A 15147-nucleotide genomic window follows, 5' to 3' on the forward strand; every position below is an offset into this window, starting at 1 on the left:
CATCTCGAACGTACATTTAAAGGACAACGTCCGTATGAATAAGATCGTCGGATTGGATTCATTTTAAAGAACGGCCATCGATGGACGTGACCCACTTGCCACATCAAGAGCAATCGTGGGAGATGGAGGGAGGCTTTAGTGCCACACGTGCCAACTGGACACAAGTGACTCGGAGCTCCACACGAACATGCTCTGGCCCAGAAATCAGACGGTCCACTCATAATGCAAGTCACACGTGTACACTGAATATGAACCGTTGCTTTATTTCTCTTGTTTGTGTCGCAGTAACTGATGGGCAGAGCAGAATGATTTTGGGCCAAGATGTAGCGGTGTCTGATCCACCTGATGGGCGGCCTGGATATATCTCGCGTGTTCCATGTTTGCACGTGCAAAAAGCGAGTTCCAAAAGTACGTACGTACGCGGTCGACTTTTCCGCAGTCCACTTTATGAGATTCTCGAGGGACACGTGTAGGGGAGTAGGCATGTCATGTCACATGTGTGGACCCGCGCACCCGAAGAATGTTGCGCTTGGTCAGCTTGGGTGGCCGCTGAGGATAAGCTGCGGGAGTGCGGGGACGCGGATTGTGCAGCGAGGAGCTCACCACGTTTTAGCGGGGACGCGGATTTGTGCAGTGTGGAGCTCCGTGTGAATTCTCTGCGGGCCCACCTAATGTAAGTATTTTATATATGCCGTCCATCCGTTTTTTCATGTCATTTTACGGCGAGTGCCTAAAATTGAAGTATATCCAAGAGCTCAAGTGGACCACACACACCTACCTTGAAAACTACTTTGGGTCATAGAAGGTTTAGGATCAAGCTGATATTTGTGATTAACCTTCATCCAGGCCTTTGTGACCTTGTGAGCAGGTTGGATAACAAATAAATTTCAATGTGGACCCAAGGTATGTTTCAACTGTGGTCGTTGGTATTCAACTGTTTTCTGTGGTTTGGTCCACTTGGGCTTTGGATATGCTTCAATTTAGCGCTTATTTCCTTAAATGAGCTGAAAAAAATGGATAGGTGTGGATAAAATACATCCATCACAGTGAGCCCACAGAGAATCTATAGCTTGGTAAGCTACCAACTACACGATCCACGTCCAAGTTGCCGAGGGATCTGAGGTCCACTGCATGCATGCGGTCCCATCCTTTGATTCGTAACATTTGACTGATGGACATAGCCATGGATGGACCCTGCTTAAAACAAAAACAAAAACAAAAAAATCAAGATTGGAAGACCCTAACCGTCCAGCCTCTTGGCCATTTGGCCGCTGACGAAAGAATTAGGATCTTCCACTTATAGAGACTTTTGGGGCATGGTCTCACGACATCAGGTCCTATCAGTCGGGAGAGGAATCACAGGGTCTTCTGGACTACTCTGCCAAGGAAGTGGATTGTATCCTGAGTAAACTCTGTGGGGTCCACTGTGATTTTTGTCTAGATTTTTCTGTTTTATGCGATGAGTACATCCATTTTACTAGATAATGTTAGCGCTCCTGCTGAAAAATGAGACATATCCAAAGCTCAAGTGGACCGCACTACAAGAAACAGTGGTTTTGAATCAAGCTGATATCCGTGTCTTCCTTTGCTCCGTATCTCAATGATATTATTAACAGGGTAGATGACAAATACACATCACTGTAGACCTATGAAAGTTTCAACTGTAGAAATTCATAATTCCCACTGTTTCGTGTGGTGTGATCTGAGCTCCACTAAAATAAACTGGAAAATTGGATGGACACCGTAGAAAAACCACATATATTTAGGTGGGCCCAACAGAGTTTAGTCAGTTCCATAAAAAGTATTCTGAGTAACTTAGTAGACAATCCGATTTCCGCTGCTGCGGCATTTGGGGCATGTCCGCTCGCAGCATCAGTGATCCGATCTCTTGATGGATTGGGACCTTAGAAGCTCCTGGATTGGAAGATCAGTGGTCTACAATTAGACAGATTAGGTTAAAATAAATCAAAATCCTATGTTCACCAGAAAAATTAGTGCGGTAATCAAAGGAAGATTTTCACGTCACACAAAATCAACGGTCTGGATCACCGAACTACTGGGCTTCGGGTCGGGAATACAGCAATCGTCGGCATGGCCAGAAAATAATCCGTACCGGAACAGCCTCCGGCCATTATGTTTTATACACTGCATAAAATACCCAAGCTCTGTGGGGCCCACTATGATTTATATGTAAATCCACTCCGTCCATGGGGTGAGAACTATTAGTTGAAAAGTACGTAGAAAGATCAGCCCCGTAAAAAGTTATAATTGTCCGAACCAATGGGAAGAATGTAAAACTACTTCTACAAAACCTTTGAGTGCACATCGCATTTTCTGCCTGATATTTGTATCAGGCTGATTTTTCTACTTTCTCTGGTACCCAATGGATGGATTGGATTTTACGTACATGATGCCCCCATAAAGCTTGTTGATTTACGTGAGGTGTGTAGTGGATTCCGGTCCAAATAATCGAAGAAAGATCTGGATCTTCAAATGATGATATTGCGCCATGAGTCACCGCGTGCACGGTCTGAATCACATAACACTGGGCCTCACATATAAGAAATTTTGGTGTCAGCTGACTAGGAAGCGGATTGCTTGGTGTGCTCTTCACTTCACAACCATATAATGTAGAGTTAGATATTAAAATAAGTCCGATTAATTAAATGAATCAAATTTAAGTTTATAAAAATAAATCTGAATTATATTTGAGTGAGATCCGAATCTAGTGGTAAGATTCAATCGGATTCCCACCATTACATGTTTCAAGTTCTCAACCGTTTCAACTTCCATGGTGGTTAATTTTATCTGGTGGTTCAACTTATGCACTTTAAAACTCTAACTTCTATGTAATTTAAATTAAAAATATTTAAATTACACCATTTTATTACTAAATTAAATATATTATTTTATATATTTTCATATTTGTAATGTGGTGGATTTGGACTAGATCCAACTCAAATCCGATTGATATTAGATTTTTGAATCGGAAATAGATCCGACTTTTCATAAGTGGATTGGATATGAATATCATATTTTCGATCCGAGTCAAATCCAATCTAATTCTGAATTGGGTCACAGATTTCGAACTTGGAGGCCGATCCAGCCGGATCCGATCGAGATTCAACCCATCAAGATCCTTACACCAACCTAGTAAGTGTTGATGTCACTGAGTTATGTGAGCCTCGCTGAGATTTATATGTCTTATCTACCATGTCCATTCATTCTTTAATGTTATTTTAACGCATGAGTTAAAAAAATGAGCCAGATCCAAACTTAAGTAAATGATTGAACTTCTATTATTAAAAACTTTTGAGAGCCATGGAAGTTTTGGTATGTCTAACTTATGAACAAGTTTTTATTTATTTTCATTTAATAGGCTCTCACAGCACATATAACCATGCACTCGGACTACTAATATTTTATGAACAACCTGGATGGCAAATAAATATCATGGTGAAAGATTTCAACGGTGAACATCATTTTTCCTATTGTTGGTGTGGTCCACTTGATTCATAGATCTGTCTCATTTTTTTAACGCATCTCTTAAAATGATCTCTAAAAATGGATGGACGGTGTTGATATAACACACACATCACTTTCGGCCTACTTAACTTGATGACGTCAACACACCACCAGGGTCGGTGGTGTGTGGCACACCACGCAATCCGCCCGCTTCCAGCGGACTGCATATTTGCTGACAGGGAGGACGGAGCAGAGTACAACAGGGCACTGTAGACGTCCTCAGGCGCAGGAGCAGATAATTTAATTCCGGGCAGAACCTTGGGGCGGTTGAAAAGTCAATGTAGTCTGTCATATCAGCCTTCCATTATATGCTGCCCACTTCAAAGGTGGAAAAAGCAGTCAGTTGCAGCTCATCATCAAGTCGTCATATCTCCCACTTGCAGCCTTCGCACACGTGTGCTTTTGGCCGGAAGCTCATATGCAGGACCACGGAGTAGATGCCTTGCCCTGTCTGACACCAGCTTAGTCCATTTCTCTTCACCGTCCATTTATTTCGCATAAGTATGGCCCACCTCATCATGATCAGAACTGTTCAGACCTCTCCCAAGACGTGCGGCCCTTAACGTCGGGCCCACCTTGGCGTATGTACTCAATATCCACTCGGTCAATCCGTTTTTTTAAGGGCCTGTTTGGCCGGACCGATCCCACGGTAATGGGTGGGATAGGATTCAAAAAACATCATTGTTACACATGGCGGGGACTGTTCCCTGTTACTGTGGGATGAGCTTAATTCCCTTTTTGGTTTGTAATACGGTGGTATATTGAAAGGATATACCCACCATCATTTGAAACTATTGACAATAACACACATGTGTTATATTTAAACCGTTCATTTGTTTTGTAACCTCATTTTATGGCATGGGCCTAAAAATGAGGCGGATCCAAAACTTATGTGGCCCTAAAGAAGTTTTCAACGATAAGTATTCAATCCCCATTGCTTTCTATGGTGGGGTCCACTTGAGCTTTAGATCTACCTGATTTTTTAGCCCATGCTCTAAAATGATCTCGAAAAATGGGTGGACGGTGTGGATATAGCCCACACATCATGGTGGGACCTACACAACTTGCTAACATTGAGTGATGTTAGCACAGGACCCGATACGATTCCATCTATCCCACTTCTAGGCTTTTCCACTCTTCCAAACATAAGGTGGAATTGGCACAGGACCAGTTGCAATTCCATCCTGCCTAAGCCCATCTAATCCTGCCGGCCAAACAGGCCCTAAGGTTATCTCAAGGCGTAAGCCTAAAATTGAAGCAGATAATATTATCATGTAGGCCATACCATAGGAAACGGTAGTAACCGACTAAATGAGCCGCAAAAGCTTTGGATCAAGCTCATATTTATTTTTTCCCTTCATCTCGATTGTGAATTGTTGATGCAAAAATCTGATTCCTAGTGGTTGACCCACTAGACCTTAGACAAACGGTAAGTAGGGGACCATCTCAAGTCAAAATTAGGCTGGGAATCTAAGTCTGATAGTATCAAAGGGTTTTGTGTGTGAGATTTTGTATAAATTTTTATGTATATGGACCCCTTATTTATAATGTAGGCAGGCTAGAGTCAATTCTTGATCTTAGGCATAATCTTTGCGTAAGTTTCTAAACCGTTACACGAGATTTATGTAAAAAATAAGTGTTGACATAGCTAATCCTAGAATCATGCAATAGGTGGTCAAGGCCGACCTGAGTTGAACCCTCATTCACTTGAGATGAAGCCGAGCTGAGCCAAGACATTGACGGATCGGGCAAATCTCAATGATCGGTTCAGAACATGTTTCCACACTGATAGTCCCTGGTCAACTTTGCATGTATCTCGATCTGTCTATGCTCCGAGCATAAGGAGTGGACCTATCTCCCCGATGACATTTACCGTTCTTGACGAATTGTCCCCTTGATTTCGCCAAGCCCATCAATCTTCTGGTTGTATGCATTCGGACATCTTTTGGAGATTACAGATAAGCTTGGCCGAAGGTTGGACGGATAAGCTTGGTTGATGTTTGAAAATGTTAGGCAGCTAGGACTAGGATCGGAAATGTAAAGTCTACCCTAATCCAGAGTGATATGAGATTGTTGTTTAGGAGCCATTTGGTGTGAGAGCATGTGCTCATGAGTCTAAGCTGACAGCCATGGATGATCAAACCATTTTTACCCATAATATGTATAACGTGTAACTTAGGAATTTTTTAACGGTGGGTAGTTCACTCACCAAGGTTTCCTATTTTATATTCCACTTGATATCTGTATTTTTATTTTGGCTCATCACCTAAAATGATACGGAAAGACAGATGGAAGGCGTGGAGAATACATACAGTATGTAACGGCTGCACCGTCCTGAGAGAGGACGGGCCGCACGCAATCCGCTCCGGTCTGTAATGGACCCGGTTTGCACGTTGTAGCACACACCGACTACGGCACTCTGTGCTTCCACAAAAGCTATGTGGGCCCGAGCATGATGTATGTGCTATATCGACGCCGTCTATCCTTTTAAGCTCATTTAGGGCATGATTCAAATCTCACATAGACCATAACATAAGAAACGCTGGTGATTGAACGCCTACCACTAAAACCTTTCTGGGAGGTACAAAAATTTTGGCTCAAGCTTATATGTGTGCTTCCCTTCATCAGGGTTATTGTGACTTAATCAATAGGTCTGATGGCAAATAAACATTACAGTGGGCTGTAGGAAGCTTTTAGTGGTGGGAGCTCAAATCTTCATTGTTTCATGTGGGGTGGTCCAACAAAGATTCGAATGTCCCTCAATTTTGATCTAATATTATAAAATGAGATGAGAAAATGGATGGACAGTGTGGATAAAACACTTACACCACGATGGGGCCAAGATTTTCCAGCAGTACCCAGTTCTGACTACGGTGCTGTGTGCTACACTCCGCAATCCGCGTCCGAGAGAAACGATGGTCGCTACCGTGAAAAGATGGAAACTTGCGTACCTGGCTCAAGGTACCTACTAGGGTTACTTTCGCAGACCAGGATCTACTTCGGTAGAACTTTCTTCCGATCTACTCCGTCCATCATGTGAGATGACCTATTCTAACTGTTGATACTAAAAATCATGATAATCCAATGGTCAAGTAGGCCACATCATATGAAAGCGTTGAGATGAAGCACTCACCATTAGTTTTTGTAGGGCTCACCTTGGTGTTTATATGTAAATCAGTGCAATGAAAACGTGTAAGCCCCACCATGAAGATCAAATCAGGATGATCGGATCACTAGCTGGTCTGCACCTGTATCTTGAGTCAGACCATGGTCTGTCCATTACTTCCAATGGTGTGGCCCAACTGATCAGTGCACCATTTTGAGTTTTTTTTTCCTGAAGATCTTCACCTGGGACGTACCTCTTTGATGGTACTGATGTCTGGTACAAATGGCAAGTTGATAGAAAAGGTACCATGGTACCACAAGCTGCAGTACCACCTTGCCTGTAGGTGATCAGTATATCCACCATAAAGTCAAGTAACATGCACTAGTTTTGTGGTTTGCAGTACATTCACCCCACATGGGCCCACCTAGGATTCAAAATCATGAATTCGATGGGCCCCAAAATGGATGACTTACAGTGCAACAATCCAATTGATTACCGGATACTGTGGGCCCCTCACATAAATCCAATTGAAAATAATAGAGTCAACGGTCCACAGTCACCTTACTCAAGCACATTATTTGGGCAGTTATGAGTGTCAGGTCATTAGCAAATTTTGACCAAACAGTGGATTCCAAGCGATGAGTGGTTCTGATCACCGTTGGTGGGCCCATATATGTTGGGATGTGGACAACCCAATCAAAGTTCAACCAAGACATTTTTTGAATGGCAGGGGATCGAGTTAGTCACTTAATCAACTTGTAGGAACTTGTATTATTGTAGCTTTTCATAGCTTTCCATTAAGTGTGCGTTTGGTTTGCGATATCATGAAATTTCATGATTGGCCGATCTAATTTGGTTTATATTTCCATGATATCTTATGAAATATAGTGAACCAAACAAGTCGTAGAAAATAAAAGTAAAGGAAAAAAGTTATGCAAATAACACAATATGTTTTGTATCCTATATATCATTTTTCAATTGGAGATTGATCTGCATTGATTATTAAAATCAAAATAATTAGATTAAAATTATATATTTATTTGAAAAGTTACAGGAGAAAATTACTTAACTAAGGAAGGGCACATTTGAGAGTGTGGATTTGAAATCCTCGTGTTTGACACCCTAGATTAAGAATCAACTTTAATTCAAGCCTCTATACATGGCAGATTTATAGAGGCTTGAATTTAATTACTAAATCAACTTTAATATCTCTAATTAATGAACATATGTAATGTTTAACACAATCGTTGCAATAGACCCGGTGAAATATATGCTTTGCCCGAAAATGATGAAATTCCAAATCTTGGATGAGCCACAAGCACTAAATCATGTCCGAGTAATTAACCAATGATTTTTAACCATTAATTTATATGGACAATGTTTGGATGATGCTAGTCATCATATTAAAGTAATTATAGTAATTCAATTGATAATCTTATAGTTTTAGGACATCATTAGTGGGTCACATACAGAATAGAATAATAATCCAGTGGTACACATGTTACACATGCAACTCTTAGAAAGAATCATACATGAAACACCATCTTTGAGGGAATTTGAAACCTCATTTACTTTATGATGCCAACCAACCGGTGGATTTAAAATCCCCTCAAATCCATGGTGCCCAATGACCCGTAAGATAAATCTCAAGTGCCTTACACCTTTAAATAAAGCTAGGGAATAGAAAGAATTATTCCCACGTGTATAGCCCAATCAATATTTATTTAAAGTGTGGTAAAGGCATTATTTATTTATTTTTAAAATTCATCTAAACTCTTTATTAATGATTCCAAAGTAAAGGTTTCCAAGCCTAATAATTTCGTCATAAAGGAATGAATTAGATCTTTGCATGTTTTTAATATGGCCATGACTTTAGTAGGATCCATCGATATACTTGATCAAAGCATCCATCCTTTAAGTGGATCCAAACCATTGAACAAATAATCCCACTTTCTACAATACATATCCAACATTTTCACTTTTAAACTCTGTCTACGCATTAGCTTCTTATGTAATAATAGTTTTAAAGCTATCTCTATTTTTAAAACCAATGTAGCACTAGCTTCATAGCCATGCACTGCAATGTCGTAGTTTTTTAAGTAGCCGTTAACTTGAAATATGTGTAATACAACCACTAACTAAAATATATCTATGGTTAATTAATTCCATGATTAAAGAAATGATAGAAAACCGGACATAATCTAGAAAGGATTCGTCCTTTGACTTAAGTAAGCTAAAGAAGTCACATAGGATGAGGATTGCAACTGGATAGACGCAATAGATAGAGCTAAGATATTGTGATATTTTTAGTTGAGAACTGATTGCATTGCAAAAAGTGGTACAAGGTGTTTTCAGCCGTTAGATCACATTTAAATGAAAGATATTTAAATAATAACACTTGTAGGTGATTATGGATGGCCATTAGTTGAAAAATTACATCAAAGAGACTATTCTACGCATACGAACATGACGCATGAGGCCGATCACCGTCTTTTTCAAGAAAGAGAAAGAAAAAAAAAAGTAAAAAGCAAGGAAAATAGAAAATAAATTCTATAAAATTTGCAATTTGATTGATTAATGAAATAAACGAGTTCACAACCCTCTAAATAAAAATACTAAGCAATGAGAGAAATTTCAGAATCAAACTACAACTAAAACTCCTAGAATTCGCAACTTACTTTGAATATTAAATTTTCTATTTATAATAAGTGTCCTATGCAACTTAACCACGTTATTCTTCTAATTTTTCTAAACACTTTTAATGTTAAGTTATAATTAAACTAAAACTTACTAAAAATAGTAAAAACAAAAATAAGTATAGAATTCGATTGTCGATATAATGTAATATCGCAAATTCTGCGTGTGCAACCCTTTATAGCCGGGTTAGTTGACTAAAATAGCCCGTTCTACCCAAAATCATATGTGGTAATCCAGTAGCTTATTCCGGTTTGTGAGATAATCCTTTTTTGAAGGTTCTGGGGGTCTTGATGACTTTCGCCTCCGATTGAGCAACTCTGGTCCATCTTGGACATGAAAGTGTCCACAACCTGCTCTACATCAGTAAAGCAGAGTTCAAATGCCTTGCGGAAAATGACAGTGGCAGGTAGGAAAGTTCAACAGGAAAAAATTAATGGCTAGGATCATTTGTTTGTATTAATTTTCAACAGGGCAATCTACAGATAGGTGTCTTTGGACAATTGCATCTTCTCGAATCGGCCCACCTAATCAAGGTGGGCCCACATTTTGTTTTATTGATTTGTTTAGACTCAACTGGCAGATACCGTCGATTACGAGTCACTACCTACCCTTAAAAAAAGCATACTCGAAATGCCGCATGGGCCTGCTTTTCAACGTTTTCTCCGTCACGGCAATAAAAACAGAGAAAGGGTCGTCCCTATCCTTTCCAAAATTCAAACATTTCAGCTTCAAGATGACCTTTTTGACTCGTGTTAGGATTCTCTATGGACTTGAAACTAACTCAACAAACATGTATGCATTATTGAGTGTTGGACTTCTATGGTATTTCACTCTTCAACCGTACACATGGCTAGTTATACCATGATTCAGACCGTTAGAATTTCTTTCCTGACCATTGATGGAGCACAAGCAAAAAATTACACTGAGAAGATGCTAATAACCATTGATTTTTAGTTTGGACGATTAAGTGTTATTTTACTTTATCCATTGATTTTGATAGCCATCAATTGGATTGACAGGATTGCTTCATCAGGATAATATGCCCTGAAATTTGAACGGTGTAGATAGATATATCGATGATGTCACATGTGAGGAGGATGAGTAACCACCATGTTAAACATGGTAGTGAACTATTGTAGTAGTACATCCCACATTCATGTCTACTTCTACTAATGAATGCTGCTTAAAATGCCAACGGCGCAGCCCATGGTGAAGTTATAGGAAGGTTTAAGTGACTTTCACATTTTTGCCCAACTTTCCTACATTACTTTTATAAATCTGAATGCGTGTGGGCCTTACCATCATCCCTCATGCAAACATGTCAATATGGAAATAGCATGCCGAAGATCTTTCCATCCAATCCATATATATATATTCTGTTTGTATACTATGGCCCACCAAAAGTGTGAAGTTACCTGTTTTTTAGGCTAAAAGATCTAAAAAGCTTAATGGAAAGATTAAATCTTTGATGTGTGTTCTACGTTGACATATGTGCCCACTTGTGGGTGGGAAGGACTTCCACAAGAATGTGAATTACAAACCTAATCCATACTTGTGGAGGAAGGAATTTTTCTTGAGGAAACTTTGATACTCTTTTAGGGTGTTGTTCACACTCATTTTTGGCATACTTTTGTGGATCTATAAGAAGTTGCCATGTGTCAAGACTACATGCCTAATAATGATGAAATTTTACTTGCATTTAAGAATATCTTTCATCTCTTATCCTCTTACGACACATCATCTGCCAAAAATAAAATGGTGCATGGTCATATGCACGTATTTAGAAAAGATGAAGCAACAAATAACATATAGATCTAATTGATGTGGTATGTGTGATCAAGGCAGTGTGCTTGAAGAGTTTATAAAAAATCCACTAAGATAGGGATCTTATTACAAATCTGAATGTGCTAAGTAAAGTCATTTCTCACAATCATTCCGAAAGGTAAGATCTTCCCAAAAATATTGGTTGCTATCGCAGTAATTACAAAGATTTGAGAATCAGATCAATATCAGATTAGATGGGAATCATGTAAGATCTATGGATCTCTACGGTCATGATAAGAGATCTAAAAACAGTTTATGACATTTGAATATTTCTTAAGCTAGGTAGAAATGATCAGAGGACAATCGTGCATTGTGATTGTCAAGAATCATGGATCAAAAAGGAAATCCGGTGAGGATTTGTCGCCCCCAAAACTATATAAGGAGGACATGATGAAGAACTCCAGGGCACGCCGAATACAATCTATCTACATAGTGTAACACTACTTTTATCTTAATTTATCTTTTAATCCATCCACTTTTGTCTGGCCACACTATAAAACATCTAAGGTTTATGTTAGCTTAAATCGCTACTATCCAACGCCATCACTATGGTATGCTTAATATTAGAATAAATATCTACGACTTTCTTTCTGTTGTCATATTGTAACGACCTTGGAATTTTTGTGCTAATCTTTCCTTAAGTAGTTGTTTTTGGGGTAATTAGCGCTTTACTCGATTGCTTGTGAAATCCGCATCAATCACTTTAAATTGTATCTGCATGGCTCTAAACGTGTAGATTAGTGAGCGCTACGTTACTCTGAAACCTGGGATCCATCGCTAAATCCAGTTGTTCTGGGGAATTTTTGGAAGATCTGGATCGGACCTAGACCGCGCGTCGAAAGTCCGATGGCGATGATCTTAGGCTGTTGCGGTCACCGAGTTGGGATTGGTCATCTCCTCAAAAATCAAGTCCATCTGATGTTCTGGGTCGATTTGCTTGAGCTCGAAGTGAAGAGTGTGAGAACGGTTGGAATTTATTAAGCTTTTATTGAAATCGGCTAGCGCGACGATTTTAAGCTATCTGACCGTTGGATTCTGACCCAATTTCACCCTCTGATCAGGATAGTTGGCCCAGGCATATCCTAGTGCTTGTGGACCTGATCGAGTTTCCGTGACCGTTGAATTGAGTGTAGTCCGCCACGGCTGATCTGAAGAGCCGGTCGGTATGAAAACTCTGTTTGACCTAGATCCATGGTCAAGGAGCTTAAGTCCGACCTTTCGTGGTTATAGGCTCACCAGAAGTGCTTCGTTGGATCGAGAAAGGCTTACTTTGGTTATAACCTAAGTATACCTTGTCCCTAGGGTTATTTTCATCAAGAAAAGGCCTATTTATAGTCCTTAAACCCTAGCTCTCTTTTCCATACGATTTTCTCTAACCCTAGCTTGGAAAGAGAGTGGAAAAGAGAGAGAAAGTGAGAGAGATAAGTTGGTGAATCACCTTGGATTCCTCCTCGTTCTTCTTTATCTTTGAACCTTCGCTTTGAATCGTTCTTCTGACGGTTCTGAGTTCTTTTAGGGTAAGTTAACCTAACCTTAACCTGTGGTAGAGCTTAGATTAGTCTTGGTGTTGTTGTATCTCATTTCTGTCCTTGTTTTAGAGTATTCTAACGCCGTTGACGAAGACAACTCGTCTAAATCAGTTCGGTGGTTCTTTCTTCGCTTAAGGTGCGGACTTTAAGTGTATAGGTTATGGTTTTCAAGGCTTTCAATCCCAGTTAGTAATTTATTCTTGTTATAGATGAGATTTCACATGCTAAATGTTGTGTTTACGTTGCTTTCCTGATATGCATGTGCTATATTGAGATTTGTGTATTCTATGTGTATTTATAAAGTACCGTATACGTATGAAATACGCACTTGTGTTTGCCATGATTATTTGTCATGTACGTATGCTAGATGCATGTATGACAACTCCTTGGTAACAGGAATTGTCTAAGTGCATGTATTCCAACATACGTCATGTATGTTGTTCCATGTATGCTAAGTGTTTGTAGAAGTGCATGAATGACCTAAGTGTAACTGATTACACTAGTAGTGGGCGTTGAGAAGTGATTCTCAACACTCCTATTGATGCGCATGATTTCCTTTATGCAGTTACATTCCAAGTTATTTAAATTCAAGCATCTCCTATGCTTACATTTATGTTAAGTTGAGATTCTTCAGATGCGTATGTACCATGGTTTAAGTCGTTGTTCCATTACTGTTTTACATTCCATATGAATATCTGTAGTAGTGTAAAGTGTTTGGGACTATGCCTTAGTCCAGAAAATCGGTAATCGACTCTATATTCGTAGTTGAGATTGCTTTCGCCACGTAAGACGTATTAGACGAACCCGAGTCGTATTAGAGTTGTCGGCAGTGGTTTGGCCATACGGAGTGTTTGCGCACTCTATGTCGCTCAACTCAACGTGCGCTCGTGCTAGTCGAGTTCGTCAAATAACCCGATTGTCCGATGTATGTTAACCATGTATGGACGCTACTGCTTGAATCTAGGGTACCGAACTTACCAGTGACATCCTATTAACTATGGTACTTGATCCGCTAAGACTCATGAGCCGGACATAGTGGTATGGGACACCGTGGTCGAGCTGTCGGCCTACGCTGGGGTGACGAGCCTCCCCGTAGTGACCAATGAGCAATTAAACTCGTGAGCCGATTATGGTGGTATGGGACACTATATTCGTGCTGTCGGCCTACATTGATTGGTGACGAGCCCTTTGTAGTGACCTCGAGCATACCTGGATACCGCAAGGAGGTGACGAGCCGATCTGTGGTAGGAAGGGCATGAAAGGCGTGCATTGATTGGTGACGAGCCCTTTGCTACGACCTCAAATATATGATCGTATGAGATGTCTAGGATTGACGACCCTAGTATGGATCACTGTTTGGATGGTGATACGAGGAAGGTATCTTAACTTCTCAATCCTGTTGTGTGAAATGGACTAATAACAACTTGGTAATCATATCCATGCACCACATTTGCATGTGCTTTGTAGATATGGCGCACTTTGAGGCGATGTCATGCGTAACGTAAGATGAAAACGCTGAGGGTGTACGCGTGAGGGCACGCATCATATCGCATTCATACTTGCATTAACAAGAATACTTAGGATTTATTTAATTGTCCTGCTTTATCATTACTGTTTGATTAAACTGATAACATGTTAACCAGTGCCTTATTGTTCCACTGAGTTGATCACTCACTCCCACGTTTCTGGGGCGGTGTTAAACACCCACCAGACTCTGTCTTAGGCCCTGATGTTACAGATGTGGATGCGACGTCTGACGCAGAGTGGGAGCTGGATGACGACGAGGCTGCCTTCTCCTATATGCAGTTTTCAGACGGGTTCTAGCGAGCCTCGGTCTGATGCGCGGGATCTCTGGGATTATTTTTGGGAACTTAAATGATGTAATTTGATACTTATAATTTTGTTAAATAACACTTTCATACGATCTGGCTTGTATATGTAATTCAGGGATTTACACTTGTACACATATTTTGCTATAAGTCTTCCGCTTGCTTTATTTACTTATCCCTGAATCATATTTGTGTTTTGGCTTAATCTATTCCATGTCTTATGCACTAATACAGTCAACATATATTCATCATTAAATATGTTGCATAAGTGATGTTTTGGAACTCGGGAGCTGAGTTATGCTCGACCCCCGAATTCCAGGGCGTTACACATATCCCAATCAACCGAAGCTTTACTTGGAATATCATACCCTGGTCATATAGTGCTAACCATCCATATCGATCGTCTATCCATACAGACAATTCAGGTATTTATTTTTTGTTTTGTTTCTTTTCTATAGTTTATTTCTCCATCAATTGTACTAGGCATCAATTGCATATTAATAAAATTGGAATTATTTTTAATCCCTTAGTTTTAAATCTATTCATCATTATTTTATCAAAAGATATATTGGCTACAATTACTGATGAAAAAAAAAGTCGGTAAATGTAAGACAAAAAGAATCAATTTGGAATGACC

This window comes from Magnolia sinica, chromosome 4 (assembly GCF_029962835.1).
Source record: "Magnolia sinica isolate HGM2019 chromosome 4, MsV1, whole genome shotgun sequence".
NCBI classification, from domain to species: Eukaryota; Viridiplantae; Streptophyta; class Magnoliopsida; order Magnoliales; family Magnoliaceae; genus Magnolia; species Magnolia sinica.